This window comes from Hemitrygon akajei, chromosome 13, assembly GCF_048418815.1.
Source record: "Hemitrygon akajei chromosome 13, sHemAka1.3, whole genome shotgun sequence".
Taxonomy (NCBI): domain Eukaryota; kingdom Metazoa; phylum Chordata; class Chondrichthyes; order Myliobatiformes; family Dasyatidae; genus Hemitrygon; species Hemitrygon akajei.
The window spans coordinates 107,829,106-107,849,519 of record NC_133136.1 but is presented as its reverse complement, the minus strand read 5'-3'; the positions used below and the strand labels follow the sequence as shown (position 1 = coordinate 107,849,519).

General features: G+C 41.9%; 1 protein-coding gene across 2 annotated transcripts in view; it reads left to right on the top strand.

Moving 5' to 3' along the window:
• wdfy3 (WD repeat and FYVE domain containing 3) overlaps window positions 1–20,414 on the top strand; it is a 333,550-nt gene that overhangs the window by 56,519 nt on the left and 256,617 nt on the right. The window lies entirely within an intron of this gene.

Below are 20,414 nucleotides of genomic sequence, written 5' to 3'. Positions count from 1 at the left end.
AACTTCTATTAAGCTTCAGGTGACAGACTACTACCTTGCCATTCTGCTGTGAAGTGTCTAGATACAACTTTGAATTCATTGTTCCCTCAACAATTGCTTGTCCAGGCCCTGAGGCAACAAAGCAGTCCCAAATCATGATGCTCCTTCCACCATGCTTCACAGTTGGGCTGAGGTTTTGGTTTTTCCACTGAACATAGCAATGTACATTTCTGCCAAAAAGTTCAACTTCTGTCTCATCTGTCCACAGAACATTGTTTCACAAGTGTTGTAGAACATCTAGGATTTTTTTTTTTTGCAAACCTGAGATGTGCAGCAATATCGTGGCAATCTGCAGATGCTGGAAATTCAAACAACAACACACACAAAATGCTGGTGGAACACAGCAGGCCAGGCAGCATCTATAGGGAGAAGTGCTGTCGACGTTTTGGGCTGAGACCCTTCGTCAGGACTAACCGAAAGGAAAGATAGTAAGAGATTTGAAAGAAGTGGGGGGAGGGGGAAATGTGAAATGATAGGAGAAGACCGGAGGGAGTGGGATGAAGTTAAGAGCTGGAAAAGTGATTGGCGCAAGTGATACAGAGCTGGAGAAGAGAAAGGATCATGGGACGGGAGGCCTCAGGAGAAAGAAAGGAGGTGGAGGAGCACCAGAGGGAGATGGAGAACAGGCAAACAACTAAATATGTCAGGGATGGGGTAAGAAGGGGAGGAGGGGCATTAACGGAAGTTACAGAAGTCAATGTTCATGCCATCAGGTTGGAGGCTACACAGCCAGTATATAAGGTGTTGTTCCTCCAACCTGAGTTTGGATTCATTTTGACAATAGAGGAGGCCATGGATAGACATATCAGAATGGGAATGGGACGTGGAATTAAAATGTGTGGCCACTGGGAGATCCTGCCTTTTCTGGCGGACCGAGCGTAGGTGTTCAGCGAAACGGTCTCCCAGTCTACATCGGGTCTCACCAATATATAAAAGGCCACACCGGGAGCACCGGACGCAGTATACCACACCAGCCGACTCACAGGTGAAGTGTCGCCTCACCTGGAAGGACTGTCTGGGGCCCTGAATGATGATGAGGGAGGAAGTGTAAGGGCAGGTGTAGCACTTGTTCCGTTTACAAGGATAAGTGCCAGGAGGGAGATCAGTGGGAAGGGATGGGGGGGGGGACGAGTGGACAAGGGAGTCACGTAGGGAGTGATCCCTGCGAAAAGCAGAAAGGGGGGGGAGGGAAAATGTGTTTGTTTGTGGGATCCCGTTGGAGGTGGCGCAAGTTACGGAGAATTATACGTTGGACCTGGAGGCTGGTGGGGTGGTAGATAAGGACAAGGGGAACCCTATCCCGAGTGGGGTGACGGGTGGATGGGGTGAGGGCAGATGTGCGGGAAATGGGAGAGATGTGTTTGAGAGCAGAGTTGATGGTGGACGAAGGGAAGCCCCTTTGTTTTAAAAAAAGAAGACATCTCCTTTGTCCTGGAATGAAAAGCCTCATCCTGAGAGCAGATGCAACGGAGACAGAGGAATTGTGAGAAGGGGATAGCCTTTTTGCAAGAGACAGGGTGAGAAGAGGAATAGTACAGGTAGCTGTGAGAGTCTGTAGGCTTATAGTAGATATCAGTAGATAGGCCGTCTCCAGAGATGAAGACAGAAAGATCAAGAAAGGGGAGGGAGGTGTCGGAAATGGATCAGGTAAATTTGAGGGCAGGGTGAAAGTTGGAGGCAAAGTTAATGAAGTCGACGAGCTCAGCATGCATGCATGTGGCAGCGCCAATGCAGTCGTCAATGTAGCGAAGGAAAAGAGGGGGATAGATACCCGTATAGACTTGGAACATGGACTGTTCCACAAAGCCAACAAAAAGGCAGGCATAACTGGGACCCATGTGGGTGCCCATGGCTACACCCTTGGTTTGGAGGAAGTGGGAGGAGCCAAAGGAGAAATTATTGAGAGTAAGAACTAATTCTGCTAGACGGAGGAGAGTGGTGGTAGGGGGGAATTGGTTAGGTCTGGAATAAAAAAAAACGAAGAGCTTCGAGACGATCTCGGTGGGGGATGGAGGTATATAGGGGCTGGACGTCCATGGTGAAAATAAGACGGTGGGGGCCAGGGAATTTAAAATCATTGAAAAAATTCAAAGCATGAGTAGTGTCATGAACATAGGTGGGAAGAGATTGAACAAGGGGGGATAAGACAGTGTCAAGGTATGCAGAAATGAGTTCAATGGGGCAGGAGCAAGCTGAGACAATAGATCTACCTGGACCGGCAGGTTTGTGGATCTTGGGTAGGAGGTAGAAGCGAGAAGTGCAGGGTGTGGGAACTATGAGGTTGGTGGCAGTGGATGGGAGATCCCCAGAGCTGATAAGGTTGGTGATGGTATAGGAGACAATGGCCTGGTGCTCCTTAGTGGGGTCATGATCAAGGGGTAAATAAGAGGAGGTATCAGAGAGTTGTTGCTGTGCCTTGGCCAGGTAGAGGTCAGTACGCCAGACAACAACAGCTCTCCCCTTATCAGCAGGTTTTATAGTGAGGTTGGGATTGGTGCAGAGGGAGCGGAGAGCAGAGCATTCAGAAGGAGTGAGGTTGGAATTGGAACGGTGTGGTGAAGTCTTGGAATTGGAACAGCCTCCAACCTGATGGCATGTAACGTCTTCCTTTTTTAAACAAAGGGGCTTCCCTTCGTCCACCATCAACTCTGCTCTCAAACGCATCTCTCCCATTTCCCGCACATCTGCCCTCACCCCATCCACCCGCCACCCCACTCAGGATAGGGTTCCCCTTGTCCTTACCTACCAGCCTCCAGGTCCAATGTATAATTCTCTGTAACTTCCGCCACCTCCAACGGGATCCCACTAACAAACACATTTTTCCCTCCCCCCCCCCCCCCCTTTCTGCTTTCCACAGTCCCTACGTGACTCCCTTGTCCATTCATCCCTCCCATCCCTTCCCACCGATCTCCCTCCTGGCACTTATCCTTGTAAGCGGAACAAGTGCTACACCTGCCCTTACACTTCCTCCCTCACCACCATTCAGGGCCCCAGACAGTCCTTCCAGGCGACACTTCACCTGTGAGTCGGCTGGTGTGGTATACAGCGTCTGGTGCTCCAGGTGTTGTCTTTTATATATTGGTGAGACCCGACGCAGACTGGGAGACCGTTTCGCTGAACACCTACGCTCGGTCGGCCAGAAAAAGCAGGATCTCCCAGTGGCCACACATTTTAATTCCACGTCCCATTCCCATTCTGATATGTCTATCCATGGCCTCCTCTATTGTCAAAATGAATCCAAACTCAGGTTGGAGGAACAACACCTTGTATACTGGCTGGGTAGCCTCCAACCTGATGGCATGAACATTAACTTCTCTAACTTCAGTTAATGCCCCTTCTCCCCTTCTTACCCCATCCCTGACATATTTAGTTGTTTGCCTGTTCTCCATCTCCCTCTGGTGCTAACCCCCCTTTCTTTCTCCTGAGGCCTCCCGTCCCATGATCCTTTCCCTTTTCCAGCTCTGTATCACTTTCGCCAATCACCTTTCCAGCTCTTAGCTTCATCCCACCCCCTCCGGTCTTCTCCTATCATTTCGCATTTCTCCCTCCCCCTCACTACTTTCAAATCTCTTACTATCTTTCCTTTCGGTTAGTCCTGACGAAGGGTCTCGGCCCGAAACGTCGACAGCGCTTCTCTCTACAGATGCTGCCTGGCCTGCTGTGTTCCACCAGCATTTTCTGTGTGTTGTTGTGCAGCAATATTTTGTTTTGGAGAGGAGTGGTTTCCTCCACAGTGTTCTTCCATGAACACCACATTCTTTTAAGTGTTTTTGTTATAGTGGACACATGAACAGACACTTTAGCAAGTTCCAGAGTTTTCTGCATGTCTTTTGCTGTTATCCTTGGGTTCTTTTTCACCTTTAGCATTGCATGTTGTGGTCTTGGTGTGATGTTTTGCAGGGTGCCTACTCCTAGGGAGATTAAGAGCTGTACTGAGTTTCCTTCATTTGTAGACAATTTCTTTTACGGTGGACTGATGAACACGCAGGTCTTGAGAAATGGTTTTGTAGCCTTTTCGAGCTTCATACATCTCTACAGTTCTAAGTCCTTTGAAACTTATTTTGATTGAGGCATGGTGCACATAAACCTTTCTTGAGAAGAGCAGGCTCTGTGAGTAACCTGTCTTGGTGTCTCTTTTTTATAGGGCAGAGCATCTCTATAACTCACGCCTTCAATCTCATCTCATTGGTTGGAACACCTGACTCCAAATAGCTTTTGTAGAAGGCATTATACCCCAGAAGTTCACATACTTTTTCCAACAAATACATGTAACAACATTGGATTATTTTTCTCAATAAATTAATAAGTATAATAATTTTTTGTGTTATTTATTTAATTGGGTTATCTTTATCTAGTTTTAGGATGTGTATAAAGATCTGATTACATTTTAGGTCATAGTTATGCAGAAATGGAGAGAATTCTACAGGGTTCACAAACTTTCTAGCACCTCTATAATGAAATTTCCAACACTCTTGGGGCAACAGAAAGGAGTTAATTTGGATAACTCTTTCAAATAATCACCGTAGCTGTAGCAGCCTTCCGAAGTATATAGTTGTAGATTCTGATCAGTCCAGATGACTTGTTCAGATTTGGATCATTTTCATCGTTTTCTCTTCCTTCTTTAGTCTAACAATGGAGAAGCAGATTAATTTTGCAGAATGAAATAGAAACAAAGAGAATGAGAATCACCGGCATGTGATGTGAAATTTGTTAACTTAGCAGTTCAATGCAATATATAATGTAGCAGAGAGAAAAAAATAATAATAAATAAAATATAATAAATAAGTAAATCAATTACATATATTGAATAGATTTTTAAAAACAGAAATACTGCTTTTTTTTTTAAAAAAAAAGTGAGGTAGTGTCCAAAGCTTCAATGTCCATTTGGGAATCGGATGGCAGAGGGGAAGAAGCTGTTCCTGAATCGCTGACTGTGTGCCTTCAGGCTTCTGTACCTCCTACCTGATGGTAACAGTGAGAAAGGGGCATGCCCTGGGTGCTGGAGGTTTGTTAATAATAGATGTTGCCTTTCTGAGACACCGCTCTCTAACGATGTCGTGGGTACTTTGTAGGCTAGTGCCCAAGATGGAGCTGACTAGATTTACAACTTTCTGCAGCTTCTTTCGGTCCTGTGCAGTAGCCCCTCCATACCAGACAGTGATGCAGCCTGTCAGAATGCTCTCCACGGTATATCTATACAGGTTTTTGAGTGTATTTATTGACATGCCAAATCTCTTCAAACTTCTAATAAAGTATAGCCGCTGTCTTGCCTTCTTTATAACTACATTGATATGTTGGGACCAGGTTAGATCCTCGGAGAACTTGACACCCAGGAACTTGAAGCTGCTCACTCTCTCCACTTCTGATCCCTCTGAGGATTGGTATGCGTTCCTACGTCTTACCCTTCCTGAAGTCCACAATCAGCTCTTTTGTCTTACTGACATTGAGTGCCAGGTTGTTGCTGTAACACCACTCGTTGGCATGTTTCACTCCTGTACACCCTCTTGTCACCTCCTGAGATTCTACCAACAATGGTTGTAACACCAGCATATTTATAGATGGTATTTGAGCTATGCCTGGCCACGCAGTCATGGGTATAGAGAGAGTAAAGCAGTGGGCTAAGCCCACACCCCGTGAGGTGCACCAGTGTTGATTATCAGTGAGGAGGAGATGTTATCACCAATCTGCACAGATTGTGGTCTTCTGTTTAGGAAGTCGAGGATCCAATTGCAGAGGGAGTTACAGAGGCCCAGGTTCTGTAACTTCTCAATCAGGATTTGTGGGAATGATGGTATTAAATGCTGAGCTATAGTCGATGAACAGCATCCTGACGTAGGTGTTTGTGTTGTATTGGTGGTCTAAAGCTTTATGGAGAGCCATTGAGATTGTGTCTGCTGTTGACCTATTGTGGTGATAGGCAAATTGCAATGGGTCCAGGTCCTTGCTGTGGCAGGAGTTCTGTCTAGTCATAACCAACCTCTCAAAGCATTTCATCACTATTGATGTGAGTGTTACTGGGCGGTAGTCATTAAGGCAGCCCACATTGTTGTTCTTAGGCACTGGTATAATTGTTGCCTTTTTGTAGCAGTGAGAGGTTGAAAATGTCCTTGAATACTCCCGCTAGTTGGTTGGCACAGGTTTTCAGAGCCTTACCAGATACTCCATCGAGACCTTCTGCTGTGCAAAGGTTCACTCTCTTTTTAAAGACAGTCTCACTTCGGCCTCTGAGCCGGAGATCACAGGATCATTAGATGCAGCAGGGATCTTCACAGCCGTAGTTGTGTTTTCCCTTTCAGAGCTGGTATAGGAGATGTTGGGTTCATCTGGTAGTGAAGCATCACTGCCATTCATATATTGGGTTTTGCTTTGTAGGAAGTAAAGTATTGCAGACCCTGTCAGAGTTGCCGTGCATCTGATATTGCCTCCAACCTCGTTGGAAATTGTCTCTTCGCCCTTGAAATAGCCCTCCGCAAATCATACCTGGTTTGCTGGTACAGACCTGGGTTGCCAGACTTGAATGCCACAGATCTAGCCTTCAGCCAATGATGTACCTCCTGCTTCATCCACGGGTTTTGTTTTGGGAATGTACAGTAAGTCTTTATGGGCACACAGTCATCCACACAGGTTTTAATGAAGTCATTAACAACTGCAACATATTCATCCAGTTTCGAAGGTGAATCCCTGAATTCAATCCAGTCTACCGATTCAAAGCAATCCTGTAGGCACTCCTGTGCTTCCCTTGTCCAAACCTTCTTGGTCCTCACTGCTGGTGCTGCAGTCTTCAGTCTCTGCCTGTACTTGGGGAGTAGAAATACAGCTCGGTGATCAGACTTCCCGAAGTGAGGACGTGGAATAGCACTGTAGGCATTCTTGATGGTGGTGTAGCAATGGTCCAGTGTGTTGCTTCCTGTGGTATTGCAAGTGATCTGTTGATGGTGGTTGCTTAGAGATTTTCAGACTGGCCTGATTAAAATCTCCCAAGAAGGTGGTGAAGGCGTTAGGGTGTGCTGTTTGTGCATGTTGATCCCATTGCTCAGATCATCTAAAGCCTGATTGACATTGGCCTGAGGTGGAATGTAAACTGATACCAGAGAACTCCCGTGGTAGGTGAAAAGGATGGTACTTTACTGCTAGATATTCCAGGTCTGGTGAGTAAAATTGGGACAGCACTGATATATTTATGCACCAAGAAGAGTTGATCATGAGGCATAATCCTCCACCTCTGCTTTTGAGAGACTCTATAGCTCTATCCTGACAATGTATATTTAAACCCATCGATCTGAATTGCTGCATCCGGTATGGAAGGAGTTAACCAGGATTCCGTGAAACAAAGGGCACACACGGTCCTAATGTCCCTCTGATTCAGCACCCTGGCTCTGAGGTCATCGATTTTATTCACCAGAGACTGCACGCTCACCAGCAAGGTAGTCAGTATCGGGAGTTTAAATCCCCGTTTCCTTAAACACACTTGTAATCCTGATCTGTGCCCACGTGGAGTCCTCCGTGGCACTTCCGACCACAAATAGTGTTGTTTCCATTGGTTTTAAGTAGCAATAGTTCATTTAAAAGCATTAAGACATCTTTGTTGACTGTAGTAACCTTGGAAGCAGTTGTGCTTTTTAGCTGTTAACAGGCTGAACCGAGAATATTTAATCGTAGCCATTGAGAGTATTGCTGCTACTTGAGTCACACCAAAGCACCCCGGAACAGGAGCAAGAGTTATCCCTTTGAGCCTGCTTTGCCATTCATTGCAATAATTGATGGTTATTTTTCTCAGTAGCTTATCCTGTGCTCTCCCTATACCCTTTGATGCTTTTGTATTCAGAAATTTATTAAAAATATTTGGTGTGATAGCATCTATATCAGTCTGTGATAATGAATTTAACAAGTTCATCTCTTTTTAAGTGAGACTTTCTCTTTATCTCGTCCTAAATCTCTTGCTGTGTAACCTGAGACTGACTGGAAATTGTTGTAGAACTCAAGGGTAAATATGCTCCCCATAATTAGTCTGTGTGGCCCTTGCAGTATTTTTAATTTATATCCCCACTAATTGTACTGAAGCTCCAGTGTATAAAGACTCAGTTGACTTAATCATATACAATGATTCATTTGAAAATTGGTTAATTGAGGCAGTCGCTTATTTGGGTGGAAAATCGAGAAAATAGCCGGGATCCCCTTTGTTTATTTGGGACACCGTGCTACTTAAAATTGGTGTAGAAAACTGTTGCCGACTGCCTTCAGTCGTGTGCATGTTGTTTGCTTGTTAGTCACTACATCGTGCTGAGAACAAATGACTGCTCCTTGCGCGTTAGTGTTCAAATGGCAGTGATTTTTGTCATTGATAGTTGGCAAGTAATAAACAGCAAGACAATTCAGAACTGTTTTGCTCTCTGGGTATCAAATATTCAAGCTTGGAGATGCAATAAACAGCCAGATTGAAAATGAAACAATTTCATTACGTCAACAAGCTAGGAGCTTGGAAGAAATTGGAGGTGTCGCCAATCATGTTGAATGATACAATTAAAATGAAGATTTGTAAGATGCAATTATCCAAAGCCCTGCTTGAAGGCAGTCCACTATCCGCACTGATTTTGTTCATTTACAGTCAACCAAAGGAACATGTCTTTGTACACTGAATTCTTCTATCAACAACTATTAGGAACTAATACATGGTTTTATAGAACACTACCAAAACTACAACAATATTAATTTATTTTGTGTTTCATTTAAATACATAATTTGTTAGTTAATTTGTCTTTTTTGTATCTTTTTAACTACTTCCATGAAACATTGGCCAAAATGTACTAGTCCTTGTGTGTCCCAATTAACCAGATCCACTGTAAATGATATATGATAAAAGACCCGGCATTGATCCCTGTGGCACACCATTGATTCTAAGCTTCCATTCTGAAAAAACAATCCTCATCTATGGCAATTTTGTATCATGATTATTTAGATCGTTGTGAGGATGAAAGGTGACTTGATTGAGTTGTCATTGATACAATGGGTATGAACTGACCATTTTCCCAGAGTGGCTATGGTTAATTTAATTTTAAGGTGATTAGAGGAGGATGAGAGGGGTAGGTTGTTTTACAAAGTGGTTGATGTGTGGAATGCACTTCCAGGGGTGGTGGTAGAAGCAGACACACCTCTTAGAAAGGCTCATGGATGGGGCAGAAAATGGAGGGACATGTGGGAAGGGAGCATTAGATTGATCTTGAAGTACGTGGAAAGGTTGACACATCGTTGAGCTGGAGAGTCTGCACTGTTCTATGTTCTGTTCGCAAATTTTCTACAAAACTTGTAAAGCTAAGTGATGAGAGCTGGAAAGTAAGCTTAATAACTGCTTTTTGCCTGGCATGACCTCGGTCTTTTAAAAATAATTGTGGAGCTGAAGTTGATAGATGGAGAGATGAAATACTCTTTATGATTTAAAGTGCAGTGTCCAAAATATTAGTAGTCATGCATTAATTAGTACAGAACGCAGAAGCTATTCTTCTGCATAATTTTTCACTTTTATTAGTGACAAAACACTAATCTTGACGGTACAATCAACCGCTGCTAGTTTACTAAGTATGAACTATCAATTTTATAGTAATCAATTTACTGTAGCTGAATCTAGCAATTCAAATGTTGCTTGTACACAAAGTACATCTAACATTCTTTTCAACCAGGTATACGTGTAATCTAAAAATAGAATTCTAATCCACGGGCATTGAAAGCTATACTCTTGATTTGTTTTTTTGGTGTCCACCTTAATTTTGAAGCTCTTTCTTGAAGGACTTAGTGTTCAGCCTCCAAAAAAACCAATTTAGAATGTATGGACATGAAATGTAGATTCACACAGGTGAGAAATCTACATGATTCCTAATTTGTGACTTGTTCCATCTTTGCAGATTAAGAAAATAACTGAGTTAAGAAATTGAACCCTAAATTTTGAAAAAAAAATCTGAAAAAAGTGTTCCAAATGCACTTCAAATAGAGCAGGACATGGAAAATGTCTTCAATGTAACAAGCTAGCAATTGTACTCAGATTTTGCTTGTGCTGTTGGGGATTTTAAATGTTTTGGCTTTACCTGGATGATATTTTGGTTATGTCTTTAAGATAGCTTTCTAATCTTCCTAGTTCACATCTAGGAAGAGGGGTTGAGTCGGCTATTGGTAAAAATTCAAATTAAATCCTGAGAAAGAGATGACATAGGATCAGTAGATGTAGAATCCTTGTGGGTAGAGTTAAAAAGACCTTGATGGATGCTATATTCAGACCTCTGAACAGTAGCTAGGATGTGGACTACAAATTACAATGGGAGATAGATAAGGCATGTAAAAAGGGCAATGTTTGCAGTAGTCCTGGGGGATTTCAGTATGCAGGTAGATTGGGAAACTCAGGTTGATGCTGGATCCCTATAGAGGGAATTTGTAGAATGCCTATGCTTTTTAGAGCAGCTTATGGTTGAGCCCATGAAGGGAAAGGCAGTTCTCTTTTGGGTGTTACGAAATGACCCAGATTTTATTAGGGAGCTTAAGGTAGAGGAACCCTTAGGAGATAGTAATATGTAATGATAGATTTTAACCTGCATTTTGAGAAGAAGCTAAAATTCAATATATCAGTATTACAGTGGAGTAAAGGGAATTACAGAGACATGAGGGAGGAACTGGCCAAAGATGATTGGAAGGGGACACTAGCAGGGATGACAGCAGAACAATGGTAGCTGGAGCTTCTGTGAGCAATTCAGAAGATGCAAGAAAGATACATCCCTAAGATGTATTCTAAAGGGAGGATGAGGTAACTGTGGATGACAAGGGAAGTCAAAGACAGCATAAAAGCAAGAGAGGGCTTATAATATAGCAAAAAGAATAGTGGGAAGGTAGAGGATTGGGAAGCTTTTAAAAACCAACAGAAGACAAGCAAAAAGCCATAAAGAGCAAAGATAATATATGGTAAGCTGGCCAATTATATAAAAGAGGCTATCAACATTTTTTTCAGACACCTAAAGAATAAAAATGAGAGGATACTGGACCTCTACAAAATGACGCTAGAGACATAGTAATGGGGATAAAGAATTGGTAGACAGACTTAATAAATATTTTGCCTTAGTCTTCACTGTGGAAGACTAGCAGAATGTGCCAGGAATATGAACGTGTTGGTCGGAAGTGAGTGTGATTACTATCACTAAGGAAAAGGTGCTTGGGAAGCTGAAAAGTCTGAGAAGATAAGTCATCCAAGGATTCTGAAAGAGGTAGCTGAAGAAATTGTGGGGGCATAAATAATGATCTTTCAAGAATCACTAGATCATGGAATAGTTTTGGAGGACTGGAAAATTGCAAATGTTACTCCACTCTTTAAGAGGGGAGTCAGAAGAAAGGAAATTACAAGCTGGTTCACCTGATTTCAGTGGTTGGAAAGATGATGGAGTTTATTATGAAGGATCATGTTTTGGGATATGCGAAGGTTTCCTTAAGGGGAAATCTTGTCTGACAAATTTGTTGCAATTCTTTGAGGAAATAACTCAATAGCGGGTAGACAAAGGAGAGTCAGTTGAAGTTCTTTATTTAGATTTTCAGAAGGTGTTTGACAAGGTGCTTAAAAAGATAGGAGCTAGTGGTATTATAGGAATGTACCATCATGGACGGAAAACCTTACAAAAAGTAGTGGATACAGCCCAGTCCGTCACAGGCAAAGCCTTTCCCGCTGCTGAGGATATCTACACAGAACATAACCCAAAAGCAAATCCATCATCAGGGAATCTCTGTTCCCCCCCCTCCCCCCACCCCCATTCAGCCATTCAGATCATGCTCTCTATTCGCTGTTGCTATGAGGAAGAATGTACAGGAGCTTCAGGTGCCACAGCCACCATGTTCAACAACAGTTATTACCCTCAAACATCAGGCTGTTGAACCAGTGGAGATGATTTCACTCACCCCGTCACTGAACTGTTCCCCCAAATTATGGGCTCATTTTCAAGGACTCTTCATAGAAACATAGAAAACCTACAGCACAATACAAGCCCTTCGGCCCACAAAGTTGTGCCGAACATGTCCCTACCTTAGAAATTACTAGGCTTATGTATAGCCCTCTATTTTACTAAGCACCATGTACCTGTCTAAAAGTCTCTTAAAAGACCCTATAGTATCCGCCTCTACCACTGTTGAAGGCAGCCCATTCCACGCACTCACCACTCTCTGAGTAAAAAACTTACCCCTGACAACTCCTCTGTACCTACTCCCCAGCACCTTAAACCTGTGTCCTCTGGTGCCAACCATTTCAGCCCTGGGAAAAAGCCTCTGACTATCCACACGATCTCATCACTTAATACACCTCTATCAGGTCACCTCTCATCCTCCGTCGCTCCAAGGAAAAAAGGCTGAGTTCACTCAACCTATTCTCATAAGGCATGCTCCCCAATCTAGGCAACATCCTTGTAAATCTCCTCTGCACCCTTTCTATGGCTTCCACATCCTTCCTGTAGTGAGGCAACCAGAACTGAGCGCAGTACTCCATGTGGGGTCTGACCAGGGCCCTATATAGCTGCAACATTACCTCTTGGCTCATCAGTTCAATTCCACGATTGATGAAGGCCAGTACACTGTACGCCTTCTTAATCACAGAGTCAACCTGCGCAGCTGCTTTGAGCGTCCTATGGACTCGGACCCCAAGATCCCTCTGATCCTCCACATTGCCAAGAGTCTTACCATTAATACTATATTCTGCCATCATATTTGACCTACCAAAATGAACCACTTCACACTTATCTAGGTTGAACTCCATCTGCCTCTTCTCAGCCCAGTTTTGCATCCTATCAATGTCCCACTGTAACCTCTGACAGCCTTCCACACTATCCACAACACCTCCACCTTTGTGTCATCAGCAAACTTACTAACCCATCCCTCCAGTTCCTCATCCAGGTCATTTATAAAAATCACAAAGAGTAAGGGTTCCAGAACAGATCCCTGAGGCACCCCACTGGTGACCGACCTCCATGCGGAATATGACCTGTCTACAACTAACCACTCTTTGCCTTCTGTGGGCAAGCCAGTTCTGGATCCACAAAGCAATGTCCCCTTGGTTCCTATGGCTCCTTACTTTCTTAATAAGCCTTGCATGGGGTACCTTAGCAAATGCCTTGCTGAATCCATATACACTACATCTTCTGCTCTTCCTTCATCAACGTGTTTAGTCACATCTTCAAAAAAATTCTTCATCTTGTGTTCTCAATATATATTGCTGTTTCTGTATTATGTTTTTTTTTGCTTTTGTGTTTGCAGAGTTTTGTCTTGTGTAGATTGGTTGCTCTTTTGAGAGTAGCCTTTCATTGATTCTATAATGATTCTTGATTTACTAGGTATGTCTGCAAGAAAGCAAATTACAGGGGTTTATATGGCGAGATATTTGTACTTTGGTAATAAAGTTACTTTGAAGACTGTCAGGAGGCAGAGAGTCAGAATAAATGGGGCCTCTTCTGGGTGGCTGCCAATGACTAGCAGTTTCTTTTCACATCGTATGTCAACGATTTGGATGAAGGAATTGATGGCTTTGTGGCCAAGTTTGCAGACAATATGAAGATACATGGAGGGGTAGGTAGTGTTAAGGGAGCAGTGTGTCTGCAGGAGGACTCAGACAGATTGAGAGAATGAATAAAGAAGTGGCAGATAGAATATAGTGTAGGGAAGTGCACAGTCAAGCACTCTGCTAGAAGGAATAAAGTCATAGACAATTTTCTAAACTGGCTGGGGGGGGGGGGGGGGAAGAATGGAATTCAAAAATCCAAGATGCAAGGGGACTTGGGAGTCCTTGTGCAGGATTCGCTTAAGGTAAACTTGCAGGTTGAGTCAGTGATATGGAAGGCAAATCCAATATTAGCATTCATTTCATTCATTCTATTGTCTTAGAATACTAAGACAAGGATGTAATGCTGAGGCTTTATAAGGCATTGGTCAGATACCACCTAGAGTGTTGCGAGCAGTTTTGAGCTCCCTGTCTAAGAAAAGATGTGCTGGTATTGGGGAGGGTCCAGAGGAGGTTCATGTGAATGATCACAGGATGGAAAGGGCTTGATGTCTGTGAGCTTGTATTCACTGGAGTTTAGAAGAATGGGGTGGGGATTTTATTGAAGCCTATCGAATATTGAAAGGCCGAGATAGAGTGGATGTGGAGAGGATGTCTCCTATGGTGGAGGAGTCTAGGACCAGAAGAGGCAGCCTCAATAGAGGGGCATCTTTGTAGAACAGAGATGAGGAAAATTTTCTTTAGCCAAAGGGTAAAGAATTCACAAATTCACAAAGGGTATTCACAAGGAATTTGTGAAATTCCTTGTCACAGACAGCTGTGCAGGCTAAGTCAGAGTACATTTAAGGTGGAGGTTGATAGGTTTTTGATTAATCAGAGTATCAGCGGTTGTGGGGAGAAGTCTGGAGAAGGAGTTGAGAGGGTCACTTTATCAGGTATGATGGAATGGCCGAGTGTTCTAACACTGTTTTTATGTCTCTGTTTTACCTGTGTAATAAAAAAAAAGGATGTATCTCCAATTTTGTTTTTTGAAGTGTGCTTTAAGATTTATTTAAGTATTGTTTTTGAGTAAATGTACTTTCCCTTTGTAGGGGAAAAGAAATGATTCATATCTCCTTATTGAGATGAACAGAAATATAACAATGTCTTGCAGGTAAACTGCTAAAATGGATGCTCTCTTTGCAATGCATCCTTGAAACATATGAAACCTTGTAATATTGGCAAAAAGTTAGAATACTGGAGAATCACAAATACAGAACAGAAAATTTTGGAAATACTCAACTGTTAAGGTCACATTATTAGGAAGAGAAACAGTGTTTCAGGTCAAAACTCTTTGGCAGATCCCTTTAACTTGAAATGTTAACTGTTTTCTCTACGCACAGATGAGACCTGGCATGCTGAGCATTTCCAGGATTTCTTATTTGTGATTTCCAGTATCTGCAGTTTTTGATTTTTTGCAAGCTGCACTCATTTAGGGAATGTTTGAACTTTTTTTTTGGAAATTAACTTTGATTTATAAAATGTTCTACCCTTACCTATGCTTTATTTTACTGGCTGTTGATTTTTAAAATTCTTATTTGCTGACTATACTGATTATAAATACCACTTCAGAATTGTATACAAGTACAAAGGAAAAATAATTCATAATGTAATTGTAAAATAGTATGGTGCAGGGTTTGTATAAAAGGCATTGTGCAGTTCTTTTATTTTTAAATGTTGAAGAAATATTCTTCAATGATGCAATGCCATTTATGATACAATAGTATTGAAATGAATTTTGAAATAATTGTGCAAGGCTGATGGCATTGATCAGTCTCTTAATGAAAACGGTTATTGACAGAGTCAACATGGATTCTGGTGTGATGAGTACATTTTGATTGATTTAGTTAACTATGTCCTGACAATAAGGAATAGGGAGTGATGATCATTGATTCCAAGAACAAAATCTCACACCTGGTACAAAGATCACTGTTTTCATCTGCATGGACTACCTACATCAATTTTCTAATTAATGTACAACATTTTGTGTTCTGTTTTGTAACTCAAAACGCAAAACTAATCAAAAGAAAAACAAGGGAGCCAAAAATGTGAGCCTAATTAATTTTTACTTTAAGCACGCTGCATACGTGTGATATTGCAGTGTAATGACCTGCTATTTGCATATTTTTACATATAACCTACAATGCATTAAGTAAATGACAAATGCTTAATCAAAAAATATTTAGTATGTAAAGTTGTGTTTTGCTTAGTTCCCTGTAGTAATTGTATGGCTAATTAATAATCAATTATAAAATTTAGTGTAGAATAGCTTATCTTGTGAATTAGAAAAATAGTCAAAAACCATTTGAAAACTTGTTTATTCATGCTTCTTTTAAAATTAATGAAAATTTAATTAACCAGTGGGGGGGGGGGGGTGATTTCTGGAGCTGTCCAGGATAGTAGTACCTCAGATATTATTTGGTTTCATTGAATGGTAATGATAACAGGATAAATTTGGATTAGTACATCAAGTTTACCTTGCATTTTGCAGTAGTCATAAAGCACTACAGCACAGTCTCATTATCCTGCATCTGAGCCATAGCCCTCCATACCCCTCCCATCTATGTACATGTGCAAACTTATCTTAAATGTTGCACGTCCACCACCTCCATTGGTAGCTCTTTCCAAGGTTGTACCACCCTCGAGTGAAGAAGTCTTCCCTCAAATTTTCCTTAATTTTTATCTTTCGCCTTTAATCAATGACGACTTGTTCTATTCTCACCCAACTTGCATTTACCCCATCTATACACCTCGTAATTTTGTATATCTTTGTCCAATCTCCCCTCATAACTCTTGCTCCAGTGTAAAATTTTTGAGCTTATTCAAACATTCCCTATAACTCAGGTCTTCAAGTACCAGCCACATCCTTGCAAATTTTCTCTGTACTCTTTCAATCTTACCGATATCTTTCTTGTAGGTAGGTGACCAGAACTGCACATAATACTCTAAATTTAATCTGACCAACATCTTACAGAATTTCAACTTAACATTCCAACTCTTGTACACAATACTTTGATGTATGAAGGCCAATGTGCTTAATGGATTGACAGCTTTTTAGTTCTAGTTTGTTAATGACAGTTAACTGTATAAAGATAATATTGAACCAGTTTTGGACCAGATTCTTGTCAACTAAAGCATACCTGGAATTTGCTGGGAAATACCAGTAGTTCCAAGTTTAATTGCTGCCATTTTTCCACGCATGTATCCACATCCACCTTTTTGTAGTACTAATCTCTGGAACTTTGCTCTTCAGTGTTTGTCTGCATGCAGGTAGGAGAGGGGACAGGAAAGTGATCTGATTTACTGAAATGTGGACATGGTAGGCATTCTTTATCTTGGTATAACAGTGGTCTGGTGTGTTGGCACCTCTGGTGTTACAGGTTGTATGCTGATTGTAATTGGGCAGGGTTTTCTTCAATAAAGCCTGATTGAAGTACCCGACTATGATTTGAAATGTGTTGAGATGGACTGTTTCCTGTTTGGAGACGGTCATCATGCAGTTTCGCAAATTGGGCAGTAGTTGACTTCATCCACATGGGTCTTGATGTCAGTGACAGCTGTGGCGTATTCTTTCAGACTTGAAGATGAAATATTGTCCAGTCTACCAACTCAGTGCAGTCCTGTAGATGCTCCTGCACCTCGCTGGTCCATACCTTGGTCCTCACTACTAGTGCTGCAGTCTTTGATCTTAATCTATACTCAGGGAGTATAAGTACAGCTAGGTGATAGGACTTTCCAAAGTGTGGGCGTGGAATAGCACAGTAAGCATTCTTGATGGTGGTAAAACAGTGGTCAAATGTGTTAGCTCCTCTGGTTCCACAGGTAATGTGTTGGTGGTAATTGCTCAGAGACTTATTCAAGCTGGCCTGGTTGAAATCTCCTGCAGCAATAGGGAAGGCAATAGGTGTGCAGTTTCGTGCCTGCTGATTAAGTTGCACAACTTTTCCAGTGCCTTTCTGACGTTGGCCTGAAGTGGAATGTACACCACAACCAGAATGATGGCAGAAAGCTCCCTCGGCAGATAAAACGGATGCCATTTGACCGCTAGATACTCCAAGTCGGGTTAGCAGGACTGAGATAGAACCACCATGTTTGTGTACCAAGTTGATTTAATCATAAAGCATACTCCACCTCCTCTACCTGAACTGTCAATTTGCCTGTTCTCTCCATTCTTCTAGCTTTGCAATTCTAAACATGTATGTAACTTCTCCACTTCTAATAAAGAGTCCTGTTAATGATTTTTGTTTCTCTTTCCACTGATGTGCTCGAGCATTTTGAACATTCAACTTTTTTCTTTAAATGCTGGACAAGTTTGAATAATTTAATATTTATTTTCAACACAACAGAACTTTCATAGCAAAACAAATAGCATTTTGCTTTAAAGCTACTTGTCTTGTTAATTTTAACAAATGCATAGACTGAGAAGCTTTTCAGCATATAGACTGAATTTTCTGGCATTAATCATCATTCCAAAATTATATTAGAAATTCTTAAACTTTTTTGACCACCAACATTCACAACTCTCCTGTGGGGTACAAAGTTTTTGAAAATTCTTGATACAATGTCAGAACAAAAAAGAAGAAAACCAGCTATTATTTTTTTTACATAAAGTGAGTACGTAGAAGTTACTAATACAGGTCATGCCCAGGTTACAGCAGGGCTCTATTTCTGTGAACAATCCAGACGGTTTACAAATCAGAAGTGTAACCACAAGCCAAGTTCCTAGGTGCAGAAAGTGGCTGCAGCCCCACTGTACCCAAACCAAGGACATCTGGTTCAAGGATGTTTTCAATCTCCCACTGCTGCAGTTGAAGGTTCAAAAGGATGGCAGTCATACCAGTGCCCAAGAAGAGCAGGGTGAGCTGCCTCTTGTCCAGTAGCACTAACACCTGCTGTGATGCAGTACTTTGAGAAGTTGGTCATGGCTAGAATCAGCACCAAGGACCTATATCCGCTCGCAATTTGCCAGTCATGAATAAGTCGATAGTGGATGCAATCTTACTGGCTCTCCACTCAGCGCTGAGTCAGCTGGACAATAGTAATACCTATGTCAGGCTGCTGTTTATTGATTACACTGGTGTTCTGTGCAATCATGCCCTCGATTCTAATCAAAAAGCTTCAAAACCCGGGGCTCTATGCCTCCCTCTGCAGCTGGATCCTGACTCTCTCAAAGGGAGAGCACGGTCTGTGCAGATCGGAAATAATATCTCTCCTCACTGACAGTCAACAGTGGCACACTTGAGGATGCGTGCTTAGCCAACTGCTCTACTCTGTACACCCACGGATCTGTGTCTAGCACAGCTCAAATACCATATATAAATTTCCCAATGACACAACTTGGCAGAATTTCAGATGGTGACAAGGAGGAGTACAAGAGCGAGATAGATTAGCTGGTTGTTGAGTGGTGTTGCGACAACAACCTTGCACTCAACATCAGTAAAACCAAGGAATTACTAAACTTGTGTTGAGACCTTTACTGTTTGAAATTATTCCTTTATGATATTTCTGTTCAGTTCTTTCAATAGATGTCTGGGGACAGGAGTTTTTGAAATTTCTATCCCTAGTCACTATGGCATTTCTGTAAATAGAAACTTATTGGTATCAATCTCTGGGAAGTAATTACCTTTTCTAAAACACAAACACATAGTCTGCAGATGCTGGAAATCCAAAGCAACACACACAAAACACTGGAGGAACTCAGCAGGTCAGGCAGCATCTATGGAAAAGAGTAAACAGTCAAGGTTTCAGGCTGAGACCCTTTTCCAGGACTGAGAAGGAAAGAGGAAGATGCCAGGATTAAAAGGTGGGGAAGGGGGAGGGGAAAGAAGTGGCTAGCTGGAGGGTGATGGGTGAAGCCAGGTGGATGGGAAAGGTAAAGGGCTGGAGAAGAAAGAATCTGAGAGTGGTCAGTATGAGAAAGGGAAGGAGGAGAGGACCTGGGGAAAGTGATAGCCAGGTGAGAAGAGGTAAAAGGCCAGAGTGGGGAATAGTGGAAGAGGGGAGGGAAATTTTTAACCAGAAGGATAAATTGATATTCATGCCATCAGATTGGCTACCCAGATGGAATATAAGGTGTTGCTTCTCCATCCTGAGGGTGGCCTGGTCTTGGCACAAGAGGAAGCCATGGACCGATGTGTCAGAACAGAAATGGGAATTGGAGTTAAAACGTTTGGCCACTGGGAAGTATTGCTTTTTGCGATGGTGCAGAGTGCATCTAGATTTGTTTCATAGTTAGCCATCATGTTTGATAGTTTTATATAGTTTTTCTGCTCTTATAAACAAGGGGGCATATGTCTCCATATAAGTGTAAAGTGTAAAACAACCATGTTAGAGAAGTTTCCTATTTTAGGGATCATTTGGTAGTTAATCACAGCCTGACAGAAAGGCAATTCATTACACTTTGCTGAAGTAGTTTGCCCCCCGTCTAATTTCAGAAGTACAGATACCCGTTGCACTTGTGTGCTCATGGCCTTTCCCATGACAGTTATTCTCTGCTCTAATAACATAGATTAAATGGTCAGTTTTCTTATGCCAATAAGGACTGGGGTGAGCACAAGCAAATTAATTCTAAATTTTGTCTTTACATGATCTGTGAAAAAAAGAGGATTATCCAAATTATCTGTCAGCTATAAAAATAATAACACCTAATTATTTGAGCTAGGGTTTTTAAATTACACTGGGCATCATTTTATTTCTTGTGTTCTAAAGTCATCCATTTATTTTAAAATGCCATGATATGTTCAAGAAAATGTTCATTTCAGTTTACTTCAAAAATTTGGTAAGTTTCTCCAATTGAGATGAATGAAATTTAGAAAATTTGGATATTCTT